A 24,871-nucleotide genomic window follows, 5' to 3' on the forward strand; every position below is an offset into this window, starting at 1 on the left:
ATTGCAGGCATTCAAATTCAAACTTGTCCCTGACCCTCTAAATTAATAAAATGTATTGTAATGACAATGAGATATAAATAGTTTAGTTATGCTATAGTCCATAATGATTCTGGGTGCCTTTACCGAGATTCAGAGCCTCGCAGCCAAGATGGAGATTGGGAAACAAAACAGATGTCCCCACGCACGCTAAGGCATATTATCTCAGGGGAACAGTAAGCTCTGTTTATTTTGCAAGACAGCTAGAAATCTGTTTGTCCGGGAGAGTCTGAGATAACGAAGGAGAAGAATCACGAAATGTCTGTTATCTCTCTGAACTTTATTCGACCTCCCCTCTTTCATCTTCGGCCATAAAATGCTCTCCAACAGAACATCGGAGAGGCTCTCTGTTCAGTTGTATGTATGAAATGTAGTGTGTTGAGCCTGCGTGATGATTGAGAGGCTCTCGGTTAAATTGCATGTTGAATGTTGAGTACTGTTGTAGTACCTTTCGTATCAGTGAATCGAGGACTCCCACGTGTCATTAAAATCTGCTGATTGTACTTCTGAAACGAGCTTGGGCAATTAATTCCTGAGTCTTGTCAATTCATTCAAGGCTAAATTAATTAATTCCCTAACAGTAATGGCGACCGTAAGACAGGATACTGAAGGCGGCTTGGAGCGAGAAGGGGAGAGCAAAGTACTTGGAGGTGAATTCCTGACAGTTCGATTGAGATTGAAGGTAAGAAAGAGACAATTTGTAATGGTCTTCACCTCTCGCGTTCTATGATCTCTTCTCTCTCCAACGTCACCTGGTAACGTATTGTTGCGGATATGAGATTGGCCTCCATCCATATCCGCTTGTAAATATTCCCCTATTTCCCCAATACTTCCCAACTATCCCCAATCCCCCATTCCCTAGTCCCATTTTCTGTAAACAACACTCTGTAGACCCGACCTCCCCCTTTTTCCCCCATTAAATGTCGCATCCAGGTCCACCGCATCTCACGTAGACAACTATAGGACATCTTGCTAGTTATTCTTAGTCTATGTCAGTTAAGGACTCGTTTCCATTAATTCTGACTCTTCGTTGCACCAGAATGTGATTGTATGGCACCGTTAGAAAGTTTAGGACCTCCCAATACCTCCCCGCAGCTCTTCCTCATGGTACAACAACAACAACAACAACAACAACAGCGGCGGCAGCGCGGGGAGTGTGCGTCCTCACTCCGGCTTGGTTAGCCGCCATTGAACATGTGCTCCGACGGGGTTACCACGCAGGGGCTCGCTGTCAGCTCCTCGTCAAGGGCGGAGCCCGGTAACCCCCCGCACCCAATAGAAGCGGCGGACCGATTCCATCTGGGGCGGAGACAACGAGCCGAGGGCGTGTCACTCCCCGCTGAGGATGCGCAGAAAGAGGGAGGTGACGTCAGATGCGCCTCAGCTTGGAGAGAGAAGGACGCCACCTCCGAGCGCGACAATACCTCCCCGCATCTCTGGACCGGACCGTGTTGATTCTGCCCCTGAGCCAAGGTGCACCTTGTGCTATCGACTGCCTGCCCTTCCTTGCCATCAATCCCCGTGTAAGTCCGTCTTGTCCCGTTTGTCTGTGGTCTGTCGGGGATAGATAAGACTGTGTCTAAGTGCCCATCTTTTCTGTGCTTTACCTCTTACCGTGTAATCTACCCGTTTCTGCATCACCAATATTATATCCTCCTCCGGAGGTCTTGAGAACTGTACCCCTTGTGTCGTTGCATTAATCCCAGCCGTTGTGTCCTTTCCTTCATTGATTTAGCGTAGCGCGATTCGGCCAACGTTCGAGTGTAATCGGGTAAACTGTGCGAACACGGCGGCCATTCCGCTCGGTCAAGCAACATCTAAGTCGTGTCCGTAACAATTGGTTGTCAGGAGTTGGATTCGGACCTGGGACTAAATTTGTTAGGCCCAAATTTTGGAACACCAATTGTACTATTAGAGTAACAATTGGTGTCGAGGAGTGAGATTGGACCCGAAGCGCGCTTCACGCGCTCGAAATTATAACGGCGAAATTTGATTGTGTTTTACAAAAATAAAAACCCGAATTTTGAAAGTCGCGCTATGGCAGATCAAGACGGCTGGGTTCCGGTAGAGGAGAGTGAGGCAGGGTGGATCCAGGACCAAATTGAGGGACAAGAGGAGAGCGAAGCAGTGAGGGTGGCAGGTTCGCAAAATAGCGTCGTCGCGCACGAGGTTACGGGCGCGCAAAATGGCACCTCGCACATGGCCACGGCGACCGCGCCCGCGACCGTAGTAACGCCACCGGTGGATTTGAACCTTTTTTTTATACAAATGAAGGCCCTTATGGACAAGAATAATGAAGAAATGGAAAACAGAATGATGGGGGCCCTTATGGGACAAATGGGAGACCAAATTGGAGGTTTGAAAAACAGTATGGGGGCAATGAGGGACGAATTGGGGGGCAAAATGGGGGTCATGGGGGGCGAAATGGGGTCCAATAGCGAGAAATTGAGGGAGGACATGGGGGCCAATAGCCAACGGTTAGAACAAAGGATGGGGTCCAATAGCGAGAAATTGAGGGAGGACATGGGGGCCCAGATCGGAGGGTTAGGGAGTAGAATAGAGGGATTAGACAATAGATTAGGGGAAATACAGGAGGGGTTAATGGGGGTAGAAAACAGAATGGCCGCTCAAGAGAATCAAATGGAAGGGATGCAAAAGGGGTTAGAGGGGTTAGAAAACAGTATGGAAGGCAAATTGAGGGACATGAGGGACCAAGCGGAAAGGGAAGTTAAACAAATGGGGCAGCAGATAGAGGGGGTCAGAATGGGGGTAGAAACTAAATTGGATGCTCACAGGGAGGAAATGGAGCAGATGAGGGTGGCATCTGGGCAGGAGATGCAAGTGATGGGAGAAGAGATCAGAAGAGGTGTGAGTGAGGAGGTCGGAGGAGTGCGCGCGGAGGTGAGGCACTGTAAGGAGCGCATGGAGAAGGTGGTGAGAAAGGGGACTGTAAAATTGCAAGGTGGAATAGAGGAGTTGACGCTGGGAGTAGAACAGCTGACGGAGGGACAAAAAGAACTAACGGAGCAGGTTCAAAGGAACACAGCGGTAATAGGAGGGTTAAAAGCGACATAAAATGACCTAAACAATGACTTGATAGCGACACAGAGGCAATGTCAGATGGTACGTGAGGGACTGACAACGAGGTTGGACGAGGTGACAGAGGTAATGGAGACGAAGGACCGGCAGGTGAGGACGCACATGGAAACGGTCAAGGTAGCCTTAGAGGACGAGCTTGAGGAGACGTACCGGGACATAAAAGAGGTGAAGCAGAAATTAGAAGAAGTGGAAGAAGGGGTGAGCGAAATTAAGAAGCGACGGAGAGGGGATAAGAAAGAGATAAAAGAGGAGATAAAAGAATTGGTCCAAAGTCTGTGTTTGGATCGTGATGATGTGCTCATTAACCGGATGAGGGATTCGCAGGTGATGGAGGAAAAGCGAAGAGGAAGAGGACCCGGTGTAAGTGGTGACCAATATGGTCGTGCGTATGATGCGCCAGGTGATTTAAGAAGCTTGGGGGTCGAGATGGACCCGGGTGTTCGTGAGAGGCCGTTGGTGAAGTGTGCGACAGGTCTGGTGTGCGAAAAAGGAGGTGTGCGAGAAAGTCCGACTCTGGGGTGTGTGAGGAAAAAGTGCGTGCCAAGGAGTGAGGGTGCTGTCGAGAGCGAGTCGGTCGTAGCGCGTGTGCGAGGGAGCACATGGAAGCGCGTAGTGAGCAGTGTTACGGAGGGTGTCAAGGGAGAATGCACGCCTGTGGTGAGTGTTACAGAGGGTGTAATGGGAGAGTGTGCGCGAGAAAGGTGTGTAACGGACAGGGGCATGAGAAAAGAGTGCGCTGTCAAGAGTAAGGGTGAGTGCGCGACCGAGAGTGGAGGTGAAAGTAGTGAGAGTGACACGGAGCGTGAGTTGGTTGTGACAGGTGAGAAAGGAAGCACACCTGGAATGGTAGAGCGTGTGTGGGAATGCACGCTGGAATTGGTAGTGAGGCACGTGGTTGGGTGTGCGAGTGAGGGCACACCTGTGATTGTCACAGAGGAGGTGACCGAGGAAGGGGCGCGAAGAGGTGTGTTGGTGAGGTGTGCGAGCGACGAATGTGTGCCCAGGTGTTCGGTGGTCAGGTGTGTGACCAAGGCTGTGAGTGGAATGAGTGTACCGAGGTGTGTAAGGAAAGGTACGAGGAGCATGGAAACGGCTGCATGTATGAGCAAGAAAGGGGTAGCGTATGCATGTAAGCATGCAGGTGAAGCATCGACGGTAACCGGGTTAGAGGTTAGAACGACTTATAGCCGAATCGGGCCCTCGGTGCGTGCCGGGCTTCGCGTGCCGCGAGAACCAGCGGGGATCCGAGCCGCGGCGGGTTCGAAAGGACCGCCGTACGTGATCCACGCTGGGCCTCGCTTTGAACGGCCACGTCCGTGCTCCACTAGGCGGAGCTGGCAGCCCGATAGGAAGGGTCGTCATGGCGACCACTTTTTGTTGAGGCATTCCGGCAGGTCGAGATCGGGCCATGGGATGGCTCCGTGCCGAGAGGGTGTGTGGGATCTCGGCCCGGGTAAGCCCCCGTCCCTGCACCGAGTGCCGGACGCATCCAGCCGCTGGCACCAAACAACCCGCATTCATTGCTCGGCTTTACGAAGCCGGGCTTTAGAAGGGAATTGGCGCACCGAGAGGCATTAGTGAGTAGACTGTGTGATGAGGTTAGTGTTTTGGACCCAAAATTAGAAAAAAACAAAATTTGATGATTGGCAAAGGATTGGCAGTAATGATTGGCAGATGATGAGTAGTGATTGGCAAATTTTTGATTTGTTGAAATTTGATGTGCAAAATTGGTAGAGGGAGATGCCCGATGTGGTGGGATGGCAACTCTGTCATCCCTCACAAACGTGGGGCAAATGCGCTATAGTTTATGGGGTGTATGGCAGTGAAAACTAGCCCGGGTGGGTTAGGATATTGATAGGGCCCTAGAAGATGACATTAGGTAACGTTAAGGTTAGTTAGTGACAATGATACCTGTAGTGGGGACGCAGGTAGATTAGTGTGGATTATAATGACGAGGGAGTGCAATAGTTTAAAGGGACGACTGGGAAGCGCAAGTTTCAGAGGGGAGTAGTTAGATGAGATGATGCTGTGTGAGAACTGGACAGGTGTGTGGAGCAGTGTATGAGTAGTGAGTGTTGTGGATCAGCGCGAATGCGCTTGGGGAGAGAAGGGTGCAGGTGGCACCAGGTGTGAGAGCACAGGTGTGCAAGTACAGGTGTGTGGAATACATGGAGTATTGGAGTAAGTGGTACGGAGTGGTGTGCATGGTGCGAAGGTGTGGATGGGGGAAGAGTGGACCCCTTTCACGAGTACCCGGGGCAGGTAGTGCAAGTGTTAGGTAGAGGGTATAGGTAAATTGTGGTTGGATATTGGCATTTGTGGTGCGGTTGCAGAATGGTATTGTGGATGGGTGCATTAGTGTTGTGGAAATGGCTGGGCGTGTAGCCTGTTAGTGTGTGTAGTTGGTTTGGGCACTCCACCACTGTGAGGATGTCGGCCAGGTGAGGCCGCAGGTGGGCTCTGGGAGCCGTTAGTGTCAGTGGGTGCCTGAGGATCCCGGGTGTGGATCGGGCAGCCCGTGCCAGAGAGGGCACTGAGGGGGTGAGAGTGCGAGAGGGCCTTCCCCAGTTAGTTAGGTTAGGGTGAGGAGCAGGTAAGCTCGGGTGGCAACTACAGTGGTAGAGGTGTGCAGGTGGGTAGACCTGCTGGGAGAGCTACACGTCACAGCCCAGAAATTGTGCGAGAGCACCGAGTGTTGAATCGGGGGAGTGAGACCCCAAATTGAGAAGCACCACAGTTTGGTCAATGGGAATTGGTTTTTAGAACCCATAGTGTAAGTTGGCCAATGGATTGGCAGGGAAAGACCCCGGGTAATGTAAAGTTGTTAAAGTCATTTAGGAAATAGTTAGGATTGATGAACCTGTCGCACCATACGCAGCCACTTACCTGAGGTGATGATGATGACTCCACACCTGTGTTCCTTTGTTTTGTGTTGCAGGAAGTGAGAATTGCTGTTTGGATTTGTGAGACGCATCACGACGTGGATGAGACATTGGGGTGATTCCATCTCTCCCTCCTTAGGAGGGACTGATGATGAATTGGTGATAGCAAATTTTGATGTTGAGTTGGAGATGGCAAATTTTGATGAGAGTTGGAAATGGCAAATTTGATTGGTTAGGAGGGAGAGAAGACGAATTTGGTTTATGGGAGGAACGGGGAAGACAGTAGGGACGTTTGTTGATGTGTAAAGTAGATGTTTATGGGTAGTGTTGTGTTTTGTGGATACAGTAAGGGGTAAGGGAGGGGCAATGTAGGTTACCTGGTGGGGGGGGGGGGGCGTACGGTAGGAACGTACCTGTCTCACCTGGTTCCCATGTGCCCCCAGTGTGCATTACCTAGCATTGCGTGCACTTTTGCGCCCTTACCACCTTACTCACTTGTCTTCTTCTTTTGTCTCCCACCTCCGAGGATCTGGCTTTGGGGCTGAGAGAGAGGAGAGAGAGGTGCTGGCTCTGCAGTTGTGGGCCTGCACTTTCGCTGCTTGCTGCCTGGATCGATACACCATATGGACCGCAATTTTGGTGGCCGCCCACAATGGACCGCAGTTCTTTTGCGGGCAAGCACCACCCGTTGATGGACCTCTGGGTCAACATGGCACCTATGCCATCCAGGTGAACCACTTATAGTTGGCCCCCCTGACGGCCACAATTCAAAAATGGACGCGGTTGGCGCCTTTCTTTATTTTTAAAGAAGCAAGAAGGCCAAGTACACCACATGAAGGCAAGACCAGCGGCAGAACATCGGCCGGCTGCGACACCACCGGTGACTATGAACACTTTATTGGTGCACCGGATGGTGCTGACTGTACATGATGGGGTGGTGCTTTTGGTGCTTGGATGGGGTGCTCTGCACATTATTAAAGGCCGTAAGGCCACAGAGCACTCGTGGGTTGGTGTATCGATGCTGGCATGCGTGCTATCTCTCTCTATGCATAACATCTGCATGTGTTCCTCAAAGAACAGGTCCTGGATCGTAGTGTAAATATCAGTCTTGTGTAAATAATGCTCCCTACCGGCTGTATGTTTAGTTTGAGGATTCTTTCCGCGATTCGGTTATCCTGTGGGTGTGTTTCTGTGAGGAGAAGGGTGCAACATCGCAGGGGGACATATTTACTCATTTGTGAACATCTGTAAAACTGTCGCACTCAGGGTTGAGTTAATAGTAGAGGGAACTACATCTGAGTGCCACACTAAAGTAAGTAAAAATTTATCGGTCGGGACGCCCCGAGGTAGAGAAGGGTGCAATGTTGCGGATATGAGATTGGCCTCCATCCATATCCGCTTGTAAATATTCCCCTATTTCCCCAATACTTCCCAACTATCCCCAATCCCCCATTCCCTAGTCCCATTTTCTGTAAACAACACTCTGTAGACCCGACCTCCCCCTTTTTCCCCCATTAAATGTCGCATCCAGGTCCACCGCATCTCACGTAGACAACTATAGGACATCTTGCTAGTTATTCTTAGTCTATGTCAGTTAAGGACTCGTTTCCATTAATTCTGACTCTTCGTTGCACCAGAATGTGATTGTATGGCACCGTTAGAAAGTTTAGGACCTCCCAATACCTCCCCGCAGCTCTTCCTCATGGTACAACAACAACAACAACAACAACAGCGGCGGCAGCGCGGGGAGTGTGCATCCTCACTCCGGCTTGGTTAGCCGCCATTGAACATGTGCTCCGACGGGGTTACCACGCAGGGGCTCGCTGTCAGCTCCTCGTCAAGGGCGGAGCCCGGTAACCCCCCACACCCAATAGAAGCGGCGGACCGATTCCATCTGGGGCGGAGACAACGAGCCGAGGGCGTGTCACTCCCCGCTGAGGATGCGCAGAAAGAGGGAGGTGACGTCAGATGCGCCTCAGTTTGGAGAGAGAAGGACGCCACCTCCGAGCGCGACAATACCTCCCCGCATCTCTGGACCGGACCGTGTTGATTCTGCCCCTGAGCCAAGGTGCACCTTGTGCTATCGACTGCCTGCCCTTCCTTGCCATCAATCCCCGTGTAAGTCCGTCTTGTCCCGTTTGTCTGTGGTCTGTCGGGGATAGATAAGACTGTGTCTAAGTGCCCATCTTTTCTGTGCTTTACCTCTTACCGTGTAATCTACCCGTTTCTGCATCACCAATATTATATCCTCCTCCGGAGGTCTTGAGAACTGTACCCCTTGTGTCGTTGCATTAATCCCAGCCGTTGTGTCCTTTCCTTCATTGATTTAGCGTAGCGCGATTCGGCCAACGTTCGAGTGTAATCGGGTAAACTGTGCGAACACGGCGGCCATTCCGCTCAGTCAAGCAACATCTAAGTCGTGTCCGTAACAGTATAAAAGAGTCAATTGCTGATTTAAATGACCGTGTATTGTGTAAAGTGTGTTTATCTGTTCTTGTTCTTGTTTGCTTGTTTGCTTTATTATGTACAGGTGTAAAACCCTCTCTCATGTTGAGGTGTAATGTTCAGTGATTTGTGTTAAAGATTCGGTTTTTTGGGGGGTACGCCGGACTCTAAAAACGAGTGAAATACCCTGGTGTGTGTTATCTGGATAAAGATTCGGTTTTTTGGGTACACCGATTGGTCGTGCTACTGTGCCATCTGATGATTGGTGGTGCCACCTGTCGTACGACCTCACGATCGGTAGTGAGACCAGTCACGACCTGTCCCGACTGGTTGCACGACCTTACGATTGGTGGTACCACCAGTCGTTAGCTCACAGCTCGCAGTCTTTAGCTCGCCAAGGCTGTGCACATTTACCTCAAGCACTACTACAACAACGTCGGCAGTGACCCATGGCAGGATAACATGATCTAGGAACTGTTGTATGAATGTTGGAATTTTGATATTTTTTTTGAGATATGTGTATCATATATTATATGCTATGTGTATGATCTATTTTTGCATATATATTTTTCAATGAACTTGTGCAATAAACATGCTACTTCATGGTATGTCAGGAGAAAAAGTAATAATTAGTTGTCTTTATTTTGTGTGTATGGTCTAAGTAATAAATGACTGGTTTATATTACAATGGAAAAAATTATTATTTTAAATACAAATTAAATCAATACATGTTTACACAAACAAAGTTCTTTGTCAAAGTAAAATCTTTAACACAATAAAGTAATGTGCAGAACTAAGCTGCCAGGCCACAGCTCCCTTCTTGGGAGGCATAGCGAATTATAGTTTCAGTTGAAAAGTTTGACGAAGTGTACTCCTTGAGAGGTAGGTGACTACTGATGCTGACGCACGATCGCGAGCCTTTAGATCTGATCGGGCGACCCATCTCACCACTGGCTGCGACTGGCTGCGATTGGCTGCGATCGATCCTGCGAGTGGTCGCAGGTCGCCACGATTGATCGTAAGATCGGTCGCTGATCGCCACCACTAGTCACACGATTACCTACGATTGATCTTGCGATCGATCTTCTCCAATCGTTGGTTATCACACAACCACGCGTACCACCAATTGTACGATGACCTACCACCAGTCTTAAGAGCAATCTCAGTATGCGATCGCAAATGGAGATCGTAGCAAACATTGTCGATTGGTCGTACCTCGGCCAAATTGCCACCAATCGCACGATCCAGAAAACGTAGGATCCAGTGTGACTGAGGCTTTAGGGATACAACATGAAAAACTGGCCCAAACGTGAAAACAAAACTCGCTCATTTTAAGTCGTACAAGCTAATGCGACCACTCATTCTTCTGGGAAGAATCCCGTGCACATGCTTGTCACACTTATAAGTCACCTAAGTCTTTACAAGTTCATCAAATACTGACACCGCGATTGACATTCGCTGAGGTAAATGTTGATATCTCTTCTGAGGTAAAAACAAACAAACAAAAAAAAAAACAGTTTTAAAGCATCATACGTATCAAACGATACATTTTATGAAACGGGGAAACCTAATACACACTTTGCTGGTTTTAAAATGACAGAATATGTCTTTATTAGAAAAAAAATGAACATTGAAGACGACGCTGCTAAAAAAAAATACACTGCTCTAACGCATAACCACGAGTTTAAATGACATTTACAACAAATATTAAAACTATTTTCATATCACAATGTTAATTAAAAACACCTCACAGCGACGTGATTTAAAAACACCTCACCACCACGTCATTTTACACCTCACCACCACATAATTCAAAATACCTCACCACCACGTGATTCAAAACCACCACGTTATTAAAAACACTTCACAACCACGGAAACAAAAGTTTCAGGGAGTAGTTCAATGACAACAGACACTGCCCAGATATGTAGATATATAGATAAATAAACCTAAAAATCGCAGAGCCAGAATTATTTTTTGGTCTGGGAAGCCCATGCGAGGTTTCTTCTTCAGCCTCTCACAACCCTGGGTGAATATGCGATCTTTTTTTTTAAAGTTCGAATTTTGCCAAATCAGTTTCATTCGTTTGTTAATATACATCAGCCATTGACAAATCTGGAATTATAATTTTATTTGAGGTTCAAATTAACCCAGAACATTGTGTCAAACGATGCCTGCAAGTCTGTACATGTGATAAATATAATTAATCGTCAACAGTCGAAGACTCTTCTTCTTCCGCAATAACAACTTCCAGCTTCCAGACCGTACATCCAATCATCTTCAAATTTTGCACACTTGTTACTCTTTATGACTTCTACTAGAGTATGAAGTTTAACGTCGATCAGTGAAGTGGTTCAAGAGATATAAATGTTTTTATTATTTGCGTTTAATTAACGATATCTGCCAAACCACGTGACCTACCGCAAATTCCAAAAGGGCATTTTAGTAGACTGATATGCTGAACAGATTCCTGAAGTTGCCCCTCGATTGGATCACAAATGAGGGAGGAGCTAGGTTTTAAATATTTGTGCTTAAAAACGTCATAACTCTGAAACCATGTGATGCATGACGTCATGCTCGCTGACTTTTTTGTTTGTCACGGGCATGCGATTCTACCTACAAAGTTTGGCCTCGATCTGTTCAGGTGTTTTGGAGAAAATTGGATTTTAGTGTTTTTCACTCAAAACAATATGGCGGCCGAACCACGTGACCTGTGACGTCATAATTACCATTAAAATATTCTGCAGACCGAGTCCCTCCAATGGTAAAAATTTGCTCTCAATCGGTCCAATTATTGCAGAGAAAATGTTTTTTAAAGGAAAACAGAAAAAAAATTCCCAAAAAAACTTCCTGGATCTGGAATAATTTCCTGAGCTTCACCAAAAACTAATAAATTTTTCCTTATCCCAAGTGCAATCATCCCACCAACTTTCATCCAAATCCGTTTAGAACTTTTCCAGATATCTTGTTCACAAACACACGAACACACATGCACAGACACACGCGCACGCACACACACACACACACACACACACACACACACACACACACACACACACACACGGACGGACACGATCGAATGCATTACTCCCTGGTGGGAGTAATAATATTGAAGTATTGTATACACAGTATTAAAAAGAACACTCAAAATATGTGACTTGGGTTTCCAATTTTTTCGGTAACTAAAAATTATTGTGTTGGGTTAATTCTGATTTCAGATTCGAATTCAGTGCATTCTAATTGGTCTAAGATACCCATCTTTACTTCAGTTGCAAATTTGTTGTTGTCCAGTTATAAATTGCAGAATGGAAAACTGCTGGTCAAATCTCCACCAAGTTCTGCATACATGTTCAGGGTCACCAGGGTCAGCTCATAGGCACAAACAATTCCCTCCTCACCCACCTACCCCCAAGCGAGAATGGGGAGACGACTTGCGATTTTCCCCTGTACATGGAGAATCGTGCAGGTGGTTTAACCAATGACCTCTGCTGGAGGGAGCGGGTATTGACACCTTTTTTCGCTCCCACACAGAGTGGGTATTACTAGTGTTAGCAACTGGTGGCTGTACTTGGGTTGTGCCCGGAAAGTTCTTAAATGGTTAGAAAAAATCCTAACTCAAGGGGTTCAGATTTGACGGAGGACGCCAATTCTCTCGATGTAAATGTGTATAATAAAGTGTCAGCTGGCGGAAGCCGAATGTCATAATAATTTACACCGTAGATGTAGAAGTAGGGGAGGTATTCGATCAGCAAGAAGGGGTGCTTTGCTAGTTCAAACAATCAATCAATTCAGGTTAAACCAATAATAATAATAATGCATTTATTTTATATAGCGCTTTTCAGGAAGCCCAAAGACGCTTTGACAGAGTGCAAAACATAATGCATAGCAAAACATAAAGACAATTGCAAAAAAAGAAGAATCATTAGGGAAATATTCAAAGCACAAAGGAGGGAGAAGGAGAGGAGATAGTCAGGGGTTAGATGCTGTGGGTTAAATGTTGAATACAGTGTTGAACAGGTGGGTCTTGAGTGATGTTTTGAATGTGGTGAGTGAGGAGGAGTCTCTGATGGTGTGAGGTAGCGAGTTCCAGAGGGTGGGAGCAGCGATGGAGAAGGCCCTGTCCCCCCAGGATCTAAATTTGGTCCGGATGGGGGGGGTCAGGAGGTTGGTACCAGCAGAGCGGAGGTTGCGGGTGGGAGTGTGTCTGGAGAGGAGGTCAGCCAGGTAGGATGGGGCCAGGTTATGGAGGGCTTTGTAGGTCAAGAGGAGGATTTTGTACTGGATTCTCTGGGAGATGGGGAGCCAGTGAAGCTTGTAAAGGACGGGGGTGATGTGGTCACGGGTCCGGGAATGGGTGAGTAGACGGGCAGCGGAGTTCTGAATGTATTGGAGTTTATTGGTGATTGTTGAGGGTGAACCATAAAGGAGGCTATTGCAGTAGTCCAGACGGGAAGTGATGAAGGCGTGGATGAGGGTTTTTCACAGCTGTTACGTATTACCTCCCCAAACCCCGGTTATGGTGCACCTCAGAGTCTGGAGCAGGAACACGGCAGAAAGATTTGTTATTTTGTGTTTTCTAATAAACCATGGTAAAACCACACCAATGCAATTGTAGAACAAAACAAGTAATTGTATTAAGAACTCTCACATCTTACTATAATTCACCAAATGTCCATCTGTCTGTTCGAAGGTACCGTAAAAACTGCTGAACCGATCGCAAAGATATTTTGGGTGGGTAATCCTGGGACCCCTGGGAGTAAAATAGGCTATTTAGTTTTCCCAATTTCAGCTTTGGTGTCAAGCATTCTCAGGTTTGGACTCCCGCATAACATTCGCGTTCGCATAACGTTCATTGTGACGATGTTCTCATTGTGACGATGATGTGACGATGTATGTGTTCACGGTAGTGTTTGACGTGACGGTGTGAACGTAATTTCGTAATGTTTTTCGTTTCGTAATCCTTTAATGAACGTTTAATGTTTAATGAACATTTAATGCCCTTCGATGTCTGGGGCCGCACGCGCGCTACACTGGACGGGCCAGCATGTACCTTGCCCTTCGCCGTCAAGGCCGTCATGCTCGGGTAAACTGCTGAGCCCCATTCATGATGGGGACTTGGGCTTGAGACTGTGTCCCACGAACAAGGAATTCCCAGTAAGCGTGAGTCATCAGCTCGCGTTGATTAAGTCCCTGCCCTTTGTAGACACCACCCGTCACCACACAAACATCACAATGCAACACAATCACAATTCACATATTCGTGCAATCCGTAATTTTGTAATGTTTTTCGTTTCGTAATCCTTTGATGAACGTTTAATGTTTAATGAACATTTAATGCCCTTCGATGTCCGGGGCCGCACGCGTGCTACACTGGACGGGCCAGTGTGTACCTTGCCCTTCGCCGTCAGGCTCGGGTAAACCACTGAGCCCCATTCGTGATGGGGACTGGGGCTTGAGACAGTGTCCCACGAATGAGGAATTCCCAGTAAGCGCGAGTCATCAGCTCGTGTTGATTAAGTCCCTGCCCTTTGTACACACCGCCCGTCGCCGCACAAACATCACAATGAAACACAATCACAATTCACATTTTCGTGCAATTCGAGAAAAGGAACTTTTATAAGCAATGTCGTCTATCCTGAAGTTCTAAGCTGAAGAAGAGGTACAAAATCATTCAATTCTTTTCCCTAAAGAAAAGCGTACAGTTGATATCACGATTTGAAACACGATGGAATAATATTTACCAATATGAACAGTGATGTGGCTTTTATTGAAATTCTAAAGATACTGTTTTGATTTTGATGATTTACCTGTGATATGATTTGACAGATGTTTCTATGAATCGTTTAAAATAAAAAAAATTCTGCCTTCAATTTCTGATATTTTGCCTTTTCATTTCGGCTTCCCAATTGAATCCCCGCCCATAGGGCGGGTACCGTTGCTCGTACACAATAGTAACACTATTTTAAAAAGTACAATGAAAATATCACTTGCATCAAATGAACAATACATATGATGGTACCATCATTCCCCAATGCTCTCAAAGCAATAAACTCGCAATACGCCAACCATGAGTGGAATGTAACATTCCCCAAAGTCTGTGCACGGATGTCCACGCTGGTTGAAGATCGAGGTCGTGCAGAACGGCAAATAAATAGGCAGGTATTGGCGCGAATGTGGATGAGGAGTTACGAGCGGAGAGGTCGATATGGGAATTGAGCCGATAGGTAAACCAACGGCAATCAACACGATGAGGTCGATACGGAAATCCCAACGGCAAAACAAGATGGACCAAGCGGACAGCCTCTTCTTCTTCAAGGACAAAATGGCGTATAGGCTCGTAATGGAGGCGCTTGATTTCTCCAAACGACGACCCACACTTGGTGATAAACCCTGAGACTCAGGTTTAATTGCACTTGCAATATATGATGATGTCGCAGACAATCCCTTTCCTGGGAAGCCTCAACTCATTCGCGACCAATATCAAAAAAGTCCGCTCGCAGCCTCGATGCGATTCACGGCTGTATCTCGATCATGGCCGTTCTTCTCCTACTCCTCCTCCTCCTCCTCCTCCTCCTCCGCCTCCTCCCCCTCCTCCTCCTCCTCCTCCTCCTCCTCCGCCGCATTTTCCTTTTTCCTCCACAAACATTTATTTTTACCTTTTACTAAAGTCATCTCCATTTCACACAAAAATCTTAACAACAATATTACCTGAAACGAAAAAAATCCTACAAGTATATAATAACAACACAGGCGGAAGTGACGGATCCGTAGCACAGCCAAAGTAGTATAATATTATCGATGTTCTGGTTCTGCTCTAGCCTCCCCATGTCCCTAGTTCCACAAACTCTCTTACCTGCCTCCCCACCAAAGCACCTGCAAAAGTATTCACCCTACCAATGATGCAACATTCAGAGAAATTACTAATAACGCAGAGACAATTTTTACAAATGAACTTTTTTATTACTAATTGAAGAGATCAAACTAAACACTTGTAGTTGAAGGAGGTTACATGTCAGGAATACCTGCAAAAAACATGTACAAATCAAAATTCACTGGTTACAAAAGTATTCACCCCTTGGGTCAGTACTTGCTGGAAGCACCTTTTGCCGCAATGACTGCGATGAGTCTTTTTGGTTAGGTCTCTACCAGCTTTGCAGAGTGAGATGGTGAAATATGCGCATTCTTCACGTGAAAGTTGCTCTAGTTGTGCAAATTTGATGGGGATCGTCGATGGACTGCAATCTTCAAGTCTCACAATAAATGGTCAATTGTGTTCAAGTCAGGACTTTGACTGGGCCACTGAAGAACATTTATTTTCCTCTATTCGCTGTGGGAGCAGCAGGCGGTCATGTTATTGTCATTATGATTGCCAATTAATTATTAGCTCAACTGGACTTTAGTCCCGTGAGCTTATACAATCAGGCAGAGTCCAGAGGTAGGTAAGTCAGTCAGTCAGTCAGTGAGTCAGTCAGTAAGTCAGTCAGTGAGTCTGTCAACACTTCAGTCATTAGTCACGATTTTGATGAAACCTGGCCACAAGCTTCATATCTGATGCCTAACGAAGGTTTATTGACCGCATGGATGGATGGATTTGGATGGATTTGGACGAAATGGATGGATTTGGATGGATTTAGACAAAACTTCATATCTGATGCCTAACGAACTTCATGTCTGATGCCTTCACCATTGGGGCTATAAGCTTCATATCTGATGCCTAACGATGGTTTATTGACTGCATCAAAATCTGCGGTTATTAAGAGGGTCTATGGGGTGGGGAGAGGAGTTTGACCCCCCCAAATTAGTTATCCCAAATTATCCCCAAATTCCCAAATCCCAATATCCCAATCCCAATCCCAATCCCAATCCCAATCCCAATATCCCAAAGTATCCCCAAATTAGCGAAGTTGTCGTTTGTTGTTTCCTATGCAACCTGTGGCTGCTGGTTGCATCATTTTCTGGGGACACGGCTGTACCGCTGATGTAATGACCTATATTACCAGTAAGCTGGTACTCATTTTGTCTACATGGGAGGGGTGACCGGCTGAGTCAACCCACCTCGTGTTAATTCAACGGCTGATGGGGGTTCGACCTCCATTGACATGAAGATCTCAAACCAGCCCTGAAACAAACCTTGAAGCCAATGGAAGCCTTCGGGCTTAGGGGGAGGAGTTAACCAACCAATCCATTGGCTGCCACGTGCTGCCTGCTTTATATGTCCGTATTTATATTTATACACAACCCTGCCTCGGGCCGGGCCTCCTCGTGCTTAGTTACATCGGATTCAACATGCGCCTGGTGTCGCCGGGAAACGAGGAGTACACGGTAATTGCATTTTGCAACCATACAATATACAGTATGTATAAGTGATGTGTGATATTACTATAATCATGTATGTATAAGGTTGAGGTAGTTGGAGAGCGAGGAGCGAGGGGTTGGAGAGTGAGGAGCTAGGGGTTGGAGAGTGAGGAGCGATTGGAGCGGAGAGTGAGGAGCGATTGGAGCGGAGAGTGAGGAGTGATTGTAGAGGAGAGTGAGGAGCGATTGGAGAGGAGAGGGAGGAGCGATTGGAGGGGAGTGTGAGGAATTGGAGGGGAGTGTGAGGGACTGGTGAGGAGGTTTTGGAGGGGAGTGTGAGGAGGAGTAGGATTGGAGAGGTGTGAGGGTGGAGAGAGGAGAGTGTCAGGTGGAGAGGAGTGAGGGGTCACATATTATGTGAAATAAATAAATTGGGTTCATTACACCATTTCTGGATCTGATGAATTGCCAGTAACCATTTTGTAAAATTTAATGTGCAGCATCTAAATCAAGATGTCCAAATGTCACACACGTCCATGCCCGTGGGATTCCCACGTGTGACCCCACTAGTATTACTATAATCATGTATGTATAAGGATGGGTTTAATTAAGATATGAGTAACGTAGTTTAAAATGTTCCAGCCGTCCTCATGTCTTTATGTGTAAAATTCTCTGTTCCCCGCTACACCTGCACTACACCCCACTGATCTCTATACTAACTGGATAGGAGGCTCGACCCTTGAAGTTGACACCACCGTCCACCATCTTTGTTCACTCAAAAAGGAATCATACATGCTCTCTCTCCACCCCTGATTTCAATGCATCCCGCACACGCAAAGCTTGTTCATTCATGGTTCCAGAATGATCTGAAACCAACATCTACTATAAATGGATGAGTTGTGTGTGTGACTGTGTGTTTCATACTTTTTGTGTCTATTAATTACGTACATCTATTAATTAATTATGTACTATTGAAATGTATGTTGAGAACCCTTCGACCTTTGAAGACCCTTTAAGACCCTCACGATCCTTAAGACCCAAAACACCCCCGAGGACTCAAAAGAACCCGAGGACCTAAAAGACCCCAAAGACCGATATATTCCAAAGACCCTTAACAACCCCGCAGAAATATAGCAATGCTGCAGACATGTTTCAACCTTGTTATGGTCATGAATACAGCAAAATGTCATAATCCAATCGCCGTTTGGTAATATCAGGCTTTTATCATTTATGGCCCTATCTAGTCAGGTTCACTATGTTTTTTCGTTCAAAATTTTTGGATATTAGTAAAACTATACATTTTTGGAATATTCAGAGCATGAGGAATCCAAAAATTAATGTTTACATTTGCGTCGACACCTTTGCGAAAATGACACTCAGGACAATGATGAAGATCTGTAAAAACATATTCCTGAACGGTATAGACCTCGTAGATCCGGTGTATAGGACTTATAGTTCAATCTGATACGAACAAGGCTGCTTTCTTGCTTTATAAACCCACACCTATAACTTCAAAGGACTTGCAATATCATGTATTATGTAATACAGTTATATCACAAATAGTCCAGGGGCCAATACTGATATTTTAACAAATTGGTACCACCGAAGGTCAGCCAACAATTTTGGTATTTTTGTCTTCCTACATGTCTCTAGTTTATATTTTGGTATGATAACCCTGCCTATCTGGTAGCTTAATGATAGTTATCACTCTGTAAACAAACCCACCTCCATATAATCTGGAAGTTGAATTTTAGGGGAGAGGGGTAGCATTTTTGCTTATAACTTCAGTTCTACTGAACATATTTTGACAAATTATGATTCATTGTGAAGCTGCATCATATATCGACACAATTCTAATCCAATTTACACCTTTAATTATCAGGTGACTTCCTCGGAGGTCAAAAGGTCATGTTTCATTTGCAAAATCGAAAATTTAGCGTGTTTTTGTTTTCAACTGATCTGATTACTATTTCGTGATATGTAGATGCTGAAATTATTTCACAATGTATATATAGGACGTTGTCGATGATTTTAATAACCTAGCATTCACAAAACTTCAACAATTAACTTCATATTAACCCTTTTTATGCAAGCATTGTTTCTTCGATTTCCGAAAAATTTAGTCATTGCCTGCAAACAAACCCACCCCCATATAAAATGGCTGTATATATCATATATTATGACTTCTAGACAATATTTTTTGACAATATTGGCTGGACTGTCTGACTCCATCCTCGCTTGTTTGAAATCTGCATAAGCGTCTTTACCTATTTGGTGGGCTTCAATGAGGTTTTTAGCAACATCTGGAGGTGCAGCAATGCCAGTCGACAAACTGACAATGTCTTCATGGTCAGGATCGAAAGGACTGATCCAGCTGGACTCCATCATTTCAACAAGTGACTGAATATCAGCTTCATCCTTCCTGATTCTTGGTAATTGTAGATCAGGATGACTAAAGTTGGAGTCATTCTCACCAATCATGTCCCGAAGCTGCCTCAGGTATCTGCTCCTGTACTCAGATGTGAGGTAGTATCTTGTCACAGCTCCTTCATTCAGACTGAAGCCTTTTGTTCCGCCAGGGGTTTGTGTATCCCTGTTGACAGTCTCTTCTATTGTTTGATCAACAGGTATACGCCCAAAGGGGTTGTGGCTACCGATTTGTACTGCAAATCTCCCTTGGGTGAACTTGGTATATACATCCGGATGTTCTACTGGCAGCTGAGTCAGAGGCATAGTAGTATGGGAGAAACCGGGAATAGTTCACCTTGTCGTAGGCAAAACACCAGGGGATCATCTGTCTGATAGCTGCAAGGTGAAGTGTCCAATTGCCTTCTCTTGAGGCTCTGATTAGGCCCAGCATAACTTCTACCAGGTCAAGGTAGGTCATCCAGAAAGCCGACAGACTGGTGGCATCTCTGAGGGACTCCCGATATTCAAGGAACAGTTTCCGGGATACGTGTACATGACTCTGTCTGAAGCAATTTCTGAAATGTTTCCTGGCAAACCTCACATTTGAAGGTCTCAATAGACTTAAGGGCTTCCTCTAGGTGGTGAAGCTCTCCCGCCTGGTTTTGTTCCATCCATGTAAGTGTTACGTGGTCCCCTCGGTGAATACCTGGTCTCGGTGACCCCCGGACCGTGAGAGGAACTTCGCCAGAAAGCTGTATTAAATATGCGCTTTCGCCACGCAATCCATATGAATTTCACCCCAGGAGACAACTGACGTTCAAGGATATATTTCAATGGGAATGACCATACAATTGCAATGACACAACCACGGAGATTTTCCCCGAGCAATCAACCATATACAACCATCAACAATTCCCAATTCACAAGCACTTTCCTAATTAGTAAGATGGCCATCTTATATACGTGTGTCCCGGTGAGTACTCACGACACCCTTTTGGTCTCGGTCCCGCACAATGTCTCTGGGCCCCTCCTGACCAAGATGATGGTCGCCGTCACCGCACTCGGGTGGTAGAACGAACCCCGGGTGGACGTTTTTCCACCGGGCAGGTATCGTACCAGGCACCGAGGCTGCAGCCCCTCGTGGCCACGCGAAGCGGATACGGTAGAGCAAGCCAAACCCCATGCCGCTTGCAAGGCGCGTTAGGCCCCAACGTGCGACCCGCACGCGTCTGTTTGGACGGTGCCGCGAACGAGGCCAGACGCGGGTTCGATGCACGGCCCCACGTCAACTTGACGTCTCCACCGGGCCGGTACACGTTCCGGTAATTCCTCTCGCCAGACAGGCTTCGGAACGCCGCTGTTTCACGCAGCGCAAGGTCGATCCCACCTTTTCTCGGAGCGGGGCGAGGAAGAATAATAATCGTCCTTTTTTCCTCGTGTCTTTTCTTCTTCCGTTTCCGGTCACTTCCGTTTCCGGCCACTCCCTCAGAAGGGCTCCTGACCCTCCAACCACAACAACTACACAACAACATAATATACTACACACGGATAAGCAAAGACCTGAATGGTAATTCACATACATTCACATAAATATGTAACACTCCCCCCCTTCAAGAAAGAAAGTTTGAACCCAGCGAAAACTTTCTTTGCCGGCCAATTTGGAGAAACAAACCAGATAACTCAACCCCCCCCACATTATCCGTTCCCCCCGGGCACAGTTATCACTTAAAAATAAAGCAACCAAAATTTCACCACAACCCCTCCAGATTACTCCCTCTGGACTAAGTACCAACAACGACATTGTCCCTGCCAAATCAAACTCCATCTCATGACCCTCTGACTTTGACCGTCAGTTTCTTGGGAATGAAGGTTAAGGGGTTGATCAAAGATCCCAAAGTTAAGCAACTCGATAGCACTTTTTCCGGGAGGCCAAGCCGAGTATTCACTACATGGATGCCTTTAGGAACGCGGAGTTCACGGTTAGTCCGTGCAGGAAAGTTCTCTACATGGGCGCCTTGAGGAACGTGGAGTTCACGGTTAGTCCGTGCATGAAAGTTCACTACATGGACGCCTTTAGGAACGGCGTTCACGGTTAATTCGTGTAGGAATCTTGGCTCGGCGGCTCCGCCGCCTTCAGTGCTTCAACTTCTCCGAACTTCCCTAATAATTAGGGTGGGACCACTGGTCCCTGTAGTCCCATGAATAGCGGTCTCCTTCTCGGCCACTACTTTGCCAATCCTTCCTTTGGGAGCGGCCGTAACTCAGGGAGCCTCCATAATAATATTGATTGCGGCCACCACCAAAACTACCGCCCAGTTGTCCTCTCCTGTAGACCTCTCGACGCCTACGAAATGCCTTCCCTACTGTTATGGTCCGACCCTCCAAATCCTTGCCATTCCAATTCTTCTCTGCCTCTCTGGCGTCTTTTGTGCTGGCAAACGTGACAAAGCCGAACCCTCTTGACTGTTGCGTTTCCCAGTCTCTTACCAACCGCACTTCCACCAGCGGCCCATATCTGTTGAAGACAGAGGTCAGAACTTCTTCCTCTGTTTTGAAGTTCAGTCCCCCTACAAATAACTTGGCACTTTTGTCGCCATCCCGAGCTGGTGTGGTGTTATTTTCCCTGCTGGGCTCTTTACCAACCCTCAGGTTACCATAAACTTGACCCCCGGCCAAATCATTCCCGATAACCACAGATACACCCTCTACAGGAAGCGTGGCTTGTAAACCGACGGTGACCGGTCCTGACACCAAATCGGACTCCAACTGGATGACCTGAAGGGGAGCACTAACACCGCCCCCGATCCCCTGTAAACGAACACTATCCCCCGTTGCCGTCTCCTCGGACCATGGCAAAATGCCTTCAAGCATTAAAGATTGATGGGCCCCTGTGTCCCTCAATATCCTAACCGGTCTCCGGTTAGTCGAGGCTCCATCCAGTGACACAAACCCCTCTGAAATAAATGGTTGGTAACCCTTTTGATGGCGATTTCTTACGCTAGCCATCGCATTCGGAGTTGTAATAGTCGGACTCCGCTCTGGGTTGTCCCTTTTCATGAGGTAACAACTGGACATCAAGTGTCCAGGTTTCTTGCAAAACGCGCAAGTAGGCCCGGAGGAAAAACTCGGGGTCTGCCTCGGGCCCCCCGAACTATAAGTTTGTCTTGGGCCCGCATCCCTCTGATTTCGAACCGGTGGGGTATCATAGTTGTCCCCATAATCATCTCGAGGCCGCCGCCATGTATGGTCGTTCTCCGCCCCGGGTGTTCCATAACTCCCCTGCTGAAGTCTAGGCGAGGAGTTAGGTTTGTGGACCCCTATTCGGTGGGTTAAGGCATAATCATCTGCCATGGTGGCTGCGTCCCACAACTTTGGTACTTTCTTTTCCTGCAGGTACACTTTGATGTCCTCGTGGACACACTGCTGGAATTCCTCCACCAGGATCAAGTCACGCAATGTTTCGAAGTCTTTCCCGACTCCTTTTGACTCACACCACCGATCAAACATGTTTTCTTTCACTCTGGCAAACTCCACATGGGTCTCACTCTCCCTCTTCCTGGCATTCCTGAATTTTTGCCTGTAAGCTTCCGGAACCAACTCATAGGCTTTGAGGATGTGCTTCTTCAGTACCTCATAATCTGCACATTGGTCCATTGGTAGCGCCGAATAAATTTCCTGAGTTTTCCCCACCAGCACACTTTGCCCGAGTATGGTCCATGCCTCTTCCGGCCAGTTTAATTGTCGAGCCACTTTCTCAAAGTGTGGAAAAAATTTCGCGACTTCTTTTTCACTGAACGGTGGAACCAGCCTCACATGTCTGCCCACATCCCAGGTTTTCTGGTTAGGTGTCGACCCCGTCAGCAAGGGTGGTGCCTCTCCCCGTTCTCTCATTAACTCCAGCTCCTTGAATTTGATTTCTTGCTGAAGCTCCATGTCACGTTCCTTTAATTCCCTTTCCGCTTTTCTCTCCTCTGCTTCGAGGTCCCTTGCAGCTCTCCTTTCCTCTGCTTGTTCCTTTTCTCTTCTTTCCTGGAGTTCTCTTTCCACTCTCCTTTCCTCGGTTCTTTCTTGTGCTGTTTTCTCTTCCAACCTTTCCTGGAGTTCTCGTTCCACTCTCCTTTCCTCTGCTTTTTTGTCTTCTAACCTTTCCTGGAGTTCTCGTTCCACTCTCCTTTCCTCTGCTTGTTTCTCTTCTCTCCTCGCTTCTGCTTTCCTTTCTTCTTCTTTTAACCTTTCCTGGAGTTCTCGTTCCACTCTCCTTTCCTCCGCTTGTTTCTCTTCCCTCCTCTCTTCTGCTTTCCTTTCTTCTTCTTTAATCCGTTCCTGGCTCCGTAATTGCAACTCCAGTTTCCGGAGCTCAACGTCTTCTGGTTCTTCGGGTAGCCACTCCCAGGCTAACTCGTCCCATGTTCCTAATCTCACCATAGATTGTATCACCGTGGCCTGCAATTCTGCCTTCCTCAAATTAGTTCGGACCTCCAAGTTAAAATGTTTGGCCAATTTCAAGAGGTCCGACTTTAGCAACGCTCGGAACTGTGCCTCACTCGGGGTTACCCCAAAGTTCTGTGCCACAAACGCCATGGTGCCTATCGTTAACACCTGTTAACCTTCACCCAAGACTTTACCCCAATTTCTCAAAAAAAAATTACCAATTAATAATTAATTAATAATTTTTTATTAATAAAAAATTATTATTTTATTATTTTATACAATTTTAAATCCCGGACGTAGACCCAATTGCGAAACCGCAAATCGTAATTTGGACGAGCCCCCAATTCTGTTACGTGGTCCCCTCGGTGAATACCTGGTCTCGGTGACCCCCGGACCGTGAGAGGAACTTCGCCAGAAAGCTGTATTAAATATGCGCTTTCGCCACGCAATCCATATGAATTTCACCCCAGGAGACAACTGACGTTCAAGGATATATTTCAATGGGAATGACCATACAATTGCAATGACACAACCACGGAGATTTTCCCCGAGCAATCAACCATATACAACCATCAACAATTCCCAATTCACAAGCACTTTCCTAATTAGTAAGATGGCCATCTTATATACGTGTGTCCCGGTGAGTACTCACGACACCCTTTTGGTCTCGGTCCCGCACAATGTCTCTGGGCCCCTCCTGACCAAGATGATGGTCGCCGTCACCGCACTCGGGCGGTAGAACGAACCCCGGGTGGACGTTTTTCCACCGGGCAGGTATCGTACCAGGCACCGAGGCTGCAGCCCCTCGTGGCCACGCGAAGCGGATATGGTAGAGCAAGCCAAACCCCAAGCCGCTTGCAAGGCGCGTTAGGCCCCAACATGCGACCCGCACGCGTCTGTTTGGACGGTGCCACGAACGAGGCCAGACGCGGGTTCGATGCACGGCCCCACGTCAACTTGACGTCTCCACCGGGCCGGTACACGTTCCGGTAATTCCTCTCGCCAGACAGGCTTCGGAACGCCGCTGTTTCACGCAGCGCAAGGTCGATCCCACCTTTTGTCGGAGCGGGGCGAGGAAGAATAATAATCGTCCTTTTTTCCTCGTGTCTTTTCTTCTTCCGTTTCCGGTCACTTCCGTTTCCGGCCACTCCCTCAGAAGGGCTCCTGACCCTCCAACCACAACAACTACACAACAACTTAATATACTACACACGGATAAGCAAAGACCTGAATGGTAATTCACATACATTCACATAAATATGTAACATAAGGAA

General features: G+C 47.0%; 1 protein-coding gene across 3 annotated transcripts in view; it reads left to right on the forward strand.

Annotated features, from left to right (window-relative positions):
* The window catches only part of LOC137423355 (monocarboxylate transporter 4), a 121,554-nt gene that overhangs the window by 16,710 nt on the left and 79,973 nt on the right, over window positions 1-24,871 (forward strand). Inside the window, exon 1 of one of the 3 annotated variants that reach the window (XM_078774303.1) lies at window positions 16,675-16,784. The exons of 1 other annotated variant lie outside the window; for it this stretch is intronic. The gene's annotated coding sequence lies outside the window, so the exon portion shown is untranslated. Of the gene's footprint in view, window positions 1-16,674; window positions 16,785-24,871 lie in introns of those variants that run through there. One more of the 3 variants, XM_078774304.1, reaches the window with a different exon arrangement.

Source organism: Myxine glutinosa, chromosome 3 (genome assembly GCF_964187855.1).
Source record: "Myxine glutinosa chromosome 3, kmMyxGlut1.1, whole genome shotgun sequence".
Lineage (NCBI taxonomy): Eukaryota > Metazoa > Chordata > Myxini > Myxiniformes > Myxinidae > Myxine > Myxine glutinosa.